Source organism: Nicotiana tomentosiformis, chromosome 12 (assembly GCF_000390325.3).
Source record: "Nicotiana tomentosiformis chromosome 12, ASM39032v3, whole genome shotgun sequence".
Taxonomy (NCBI): Eukaryota; Viridiplantae; Streptophyta; class Magnoliopsida; order Solanales; family Solanaceae; genus Nicotiana; species Nicotiana tomentosiformis.
The window spans coordinates 27452743-27458486 of record NC_090823.1 but is presented as its reverse complement, the minus strand read 5'-3'; the positions used below and the strand labels follow the sequence as shown (position 1 = coordinate 27458486).

The 5744-nt window shown below is 42.4% G+C and overlaps 1 long non-coding RNA gene across 1 annotated transcript; it reads right to left on the bottom strand.

Annotated features, from left to right (window-relative positions):
* Positions 1-2137: 2137 nt before the first annotated feature.
* LOC138903695 (uncharacterized) lies at positions 2138-5181 on the bottom strand. Its single transcript, XR_011413037.1, has 3 exons — positions 5055-5181; positions 3057-3125; positions 2138-2433 (listed from the first exon to the last, which is right to left on the bottom strand). It is a non-coding gene; the product is annotated as an uncharacterized lncRNA (long non-coding RNA).
* Positions 5182-5744: the final 563 nt, after the last annotated feature.

The following is a 5744-nucleotide window of genomic DNA, read 5'->3' as shown; positions in this document are numbered from 1 at the left end:
AATAACTCTGCGGAGAGTATACTCTAAGGTACCTCTCCACTCTAATCGCAGTAAGCCTGGCATAACCAACTTCACGTCTTAGCGTGACAAACAAGAATAGCATAATGGGGCGACAACCAGTACATACCCAAGATAACATCAAAATCTACCATGCTGAGTAACAATAAGTCGGCTCTGGTCTCAAACCCACTAAGAGCAATTAAACACGACCGATACATGCGGTCCACAATAAGAGAATCTCCCACATGAGTAGACACATAAACAAAGTAACTCAAAGAATCCCGATATATGCCCAAATATGGGGCAAAATAAGAGGACACATATGAATACGTAGAGCCTAATTCAAACAATACCGACGCATCTCTATGACAGATTGGAACAATACCTGTAATGACAGAGTCGGAAGCAACTACCTTTGTACGAGCCGGAAGAGCATAATACCTGGCCTGGCCTTTCCCTCTAGGGCGACCTCGACCTCCCCGACCTTCACCTCGAGCTGGCTGAGTAGGTGGGGCGGTAGATGGTGCTGGAATCGTAGCCTGTGGACCCGGTAGAGCACGTGGTGGCTGAGAAGTCTGTGGAGGTGCAACCCTCCTAAGTCTGGGACAATCCCTCACCATATGGCGGGTGTCGCCACACTCAAAACAATCCCTTGGAGGGCGTGGCTGCTGTGACTAACTCGAGCCAGGTCTGTTGGACTGGACGCTAAAAGTACCACGAGAAGGAGGCAAACTAGATACTGGCGGAGCATAATAAGGCTCTTGGGGCCTAGAAGGGGCTGGAATACCACTGGAAGTTGGAAGAGCTGAATGAATGGGGCGACCCACATAACCCCTACCATGGCGATCTGCTGGGGCACGAGCTCCAGAATAAGAACCAGTCTCGCGAGACCTCTTGGCCTCTCTCTCCTCTCGGTCCCGGGCAAGCATGCCCTTCAATCTCCTAGCAATACTCACAACCTGCTGGTAAGGAATATCCATCTCCAGCTCCCTGGCCATACTAATCCTAATACTGGGTGAAGTCCCTCAATAAATCGTCGAACCCTTTCTCGAACTATGGAAACCAAGGCCGGTGCATGTCGGTCCAAATCACTGAAGCGGACTGCATACTCTGATACAATCATAGCACCCTGGCATCCCTGAGGCTCTGAGGGACATACTCTCTCAAATATATGTTCGAGAACTGAGTCCATGTAAGTGAATCTGCCTCATCCGGACTACTCAACTCATAAGCGCGCCACCACTGATAGGCTGCTCCTCTAAGCTGGAAAGTGGTAAAAGAAACCCACTCATTTCCGATATGCCCATAGTACAGAGAATACGATGACACTCCTCCAGAAAACCCTGAGCATCATCTGTAGCCAATCCGTTGAAGGTAGGTGGGTGGTACTTCTGGTACCTCTCAAGTCTGAGTTGCTCCGCCTCAGAAGCGGCTCTCCTAGTCTCATGCTGAACCGGGGCTACCGGGCGCATAGGAATGAACTCTAGGGGCTGATCAACCCGGACCCTCTGCTCAGGAGTGTGGGCTGCAGGAGTCTGTGCCCCTCCCCCGGCCTAAGATGTGGTGGGAGCTAACGGAATCAATCCAGCCTGAGCTAAGGTGTTGAACATGCTCATGAACTGGGCTAGAGTCTCTTGGAGGGCTAGTGCAGCAATAGGAACCTCCGGTGCCTGCCCTCCAGCTGGAACTACTGGGGGCTCCTCTGTCGCAGCTCACGCGGGTGCTCTGGCTGCACTGCGTGGTCGTACTCTACCCCGGCCCCAGCCTCTGGAGCCTCTAGCAGGGGCGCGGGTGCCTTGTCATCAAATCCTCTGGTATGGGTCCTCACCATCTGTGAGAAATAATAGAATAGAAAATTTTAAGAATTTGATGCCAATAACTCGCACGACAAGGAAATCAAAGAAGTATGTTTGTTCATAACAGTTTCATAGCCTCCCGAAGATAAGTACAGACGTTTTCGTACCGATCCGCGAGACTCTAATAAACCGGCTTATGACTCACGACTCCTATGAACCTAGAGCTATGATACCAATTTGTCACGACCCAATTTCTCCCTCCGTAAACCGTCGTGATGGCACCTAGTCTCTACGACTAGGTAAGCCTAACACTTTGCGGAAATGAAGCAAAAACACGAACATTAACTACTAACAGTAACAAATATCTAATAAGCAATTGAATGCCACTCGTGCATATACAATTATCACCTCTGAAAATGTACAAAACAATTCCCAAAACCCGGAATACCGTAAGTCATAAGCTACTAAGAAGTCTTAACCGTTCTATACATCATTTCTGCATAAAGAAGGCAAAATGAATATAGGGGGATAAAGGGGGGACTCCGAAGATCTGCAGGCGCGAGCAGATGTACATTGAAGTCTCCAATAAGCAGCAACGACTGCAACTAGTGATGAGGCTGGTAAGATGAACCTGGATCTGCACACGAAAAATATGTGCAAGAAAGGGCGTGAGTACACCACAACGGTACCCAGTAAGTGACAAGCCTAACCTCGGTCGAGTAGTGACGAGATCAGGTCAGGACCCTACTGGTATACATATAATGAAATAAGACAGAATGAAATATCACAGTAAAATGAATACGGAAATCTAACAGAAATAGAATCAATGAAAGACAATAGCTCAAAACACGGTGATAACAACAGGGGATCTCCCGAGATACTGTCTCGTAGTCCCAAACGTAAATGTGCAGGGGGATCTCCCGGAATACCGTTCCGTAGTCCCAAAATAAATATGCAGCACAACCTACCGAAAAAACAGTTACAGCAAGAAATCCTACAGTTTAGACTAAGTTCAAGTCAAGAAAAGAAGGAAATTTCACTAAACATACTGCACAGAGTTCAAATAGGCAGTTAAACAAGTAGGCATGTTATCCTAGTCTAAACAGGATATTTACATATGCTAGTGTGTTTCAATTAAGGAGAAAACAAGGTATGACTTAGTGAAAATGAAATTTTACAACAAATAGCCCAACGCTCACATATCAAACAGTACCAAATCCTAAGGGGAGTTCTCCTCACAAGGTTATGTAAGCCACTTACCTCGAACCAAGCTCAATCAATCAGTCACAATGTCTTTCCCGCGAATATCCGGCTCCGAGTGGCCCAAATCTAGCCAAAATCAATTACATAGCATAAATATAACTACAAGAATCTAATTTAGCTAATGAAATTAAAGCTAACGCAAGAAATTAAAAAATCGCTCAAAAAGCCTCCTCGGGCCCACATCTCGGAATCAGGTAAAAGTCACAAAATACGAACATACATTCACTCACGAGTCTAACCATACTAAATTCACTCAATTCCGATACCAAAATCTCGATCAAAACCCCCAAAATTTGGTCTAAGAACGTTTCTCAATTTTTCCAATTTTACACCCCAAATTCGAAATTAAATAATATAATTAATGATAGATTAGTGGGTTATAACAATAAAGGAATTAGAAATCATTACCCAATGACTCCCTCTGAAAATCTCTCGAAATTTCGTCTTCTACCGAGCTCCCAATTGAATTTTGTGATATGAACTCAAAACCCTCGTTTTTGAACTTTAAATTCTGCCCAGGTATGCCCTTCTTCGCGAATGCGGTTAAAGCCTCGCGTTCGCGAAGCACAAGCGCTCCAGACCAAAATATACTCATCGCAAACGCGATGTACGGGTCGTAAATGCGAAGCTCAACTAGCCTGACTCTATGCGAATGCGGGACACTCATCGCGAACGCGTAAGCTATCATGCCTGGAACCCATCTGACCGTTGACTCTATGCGAACGCGTGGTCTTTATTGCGAACGCATAGCCTTAGTATTCCATACCTTTACGAACGCGGGAACAACGTCGCGAATGCGAAGAACAACCTCAGCTACCTTTCCCAGATGCTCTACGCGATCGCGGGACCTTTCTCGCGAACGCGATGAAGAATTGTCTTCAACAAAAACAACAGAAATCTGCTATCTTTCAAGTTCAAAAACTAGTCCGTTAAGCACCCGAACTTCCGGGACCTTAACCAAATATACCAACCAATCCTAAAACACCATACGAACTTAGTCAAGCCCTCAAATCACATCAAACAGTGCTAAAATCATGAATTACCCTCCAATTCAAACTTAAAGAACCTTGAAACTTCCAAATTCGACAACCGATGCCGAAACCAACCAAACCACGTCCGATTGACCTCAAATTTTGCACACAAGTCATATTCAACACTACAGACCTACTTCAACTTTCGGAATCAGAAGCTGACCCCGATATCAAAATTCCACTACCGGCCCAAAATTTCAAAAATTCGACTTTCACCATTTCAAGCCTAAATGAGCTACGGATCTCTAAAACACAATCCGAACACGTCCCTCAGCCCAATATCACACAACGAAGCTAACGGAATCGATGGAATTCCATTTCCGAGTCGTCTTCACACAGTTCTGACTACGGTGCCAATCCTAAGGCTTAAACCTCAATTTAGGGACTAAGTGTCCCAAAACACTCCAAAAAAAAAAATAAAACCTCTCGGCAAGTCACAATAGCAAAAATAGATATGGGAGAAGCAGTTAAATAGGGGATCGGGGCTATAACTCTCAAGACGACCGGCCGGGTCGTCACAGATTTTTACCTAACAAAAAAAAGAAAAATGACTTTTGGGTAATGAATACAAAGTTGAATTATCACTCATAAATTTACCCATTAATAATATTCAATAACAAATAATATTTTACTCTATTACACAATATATTTTTTTGGCCAAAGGTGTTTAGTTGACCACCCTTGGCCAAATATAGCTTCAGCCCTGACCCCTGTCCACAACTGTTGGATTTATGAGTGTGCTCAGATCAGCCCCTGGTTTCAAATGCTATTTTTTCTCCTCTTATGGGGAAAAATCTTCACTGCTTAGCTAAAATGGTAATGAAAGAAAACCAACAGTTTCCAAGAAAAGGAAAACACTAAAATCTTGAACATGTTCACAATTTTTGAGCTATAATTCACAAGAATTACATTTGGAAACCCAAAAAATGTGCAATTTTGGTACTTAAAAATGTGAAAAATTTACCTGGAAAAGATCTGCAAATTGTAGCTCTTGGGAACATTGTTGTAGAGAAAATGCAGGAAAAGGTGAAGACCAAGAAGAAGAAGAAGAGGTTAAGTACAAAGTTTAAAGAATGTTACCCGAATTTCCTGTAACTTTGCTTTATTATGACACAATTTTTAAAATTATGCTAAGTCCTTTTCTCCCTATCTTTGGTGGAAAATGGAATAATTTATTTTCCTTTGTTTGTTTCTTTAGATTTATGAGGAGAAAGTTTAGATAGTACTTAAAATTTAAAAAATAAAATGGGTAGAGAGAGGGTAGAATCAAAACTAACCTTTATGTCTATGCCATGCCTTGATATTGTTTTCCTTTTTTTTGCTGCCTCTTTTTCTATTTTCTTTTTAGTTCTATACGTTACTCACTCCGTTTCAATTTGTGTGAATTTTGAGTCTTTAACTGTAATTTTTTTATATGTCTTTTAAATATTTTAAATTATTAATTATTATGATTTATAGTGCTTTTTACGTAGTTTTCAATTATGTAAATTTTATTTCAAAAGCTTAAAGATTTTATATTCAGACACACGGTCAAAATAAGGAAATTTGAATTTCGAAATATAAAAAGTGCCACATATTGGGACAGACTGATGCAAATTTATTTTTAAAAATATGAACCAAACCAAATCTTTTAAATCTACCCTAAAGCAAACCA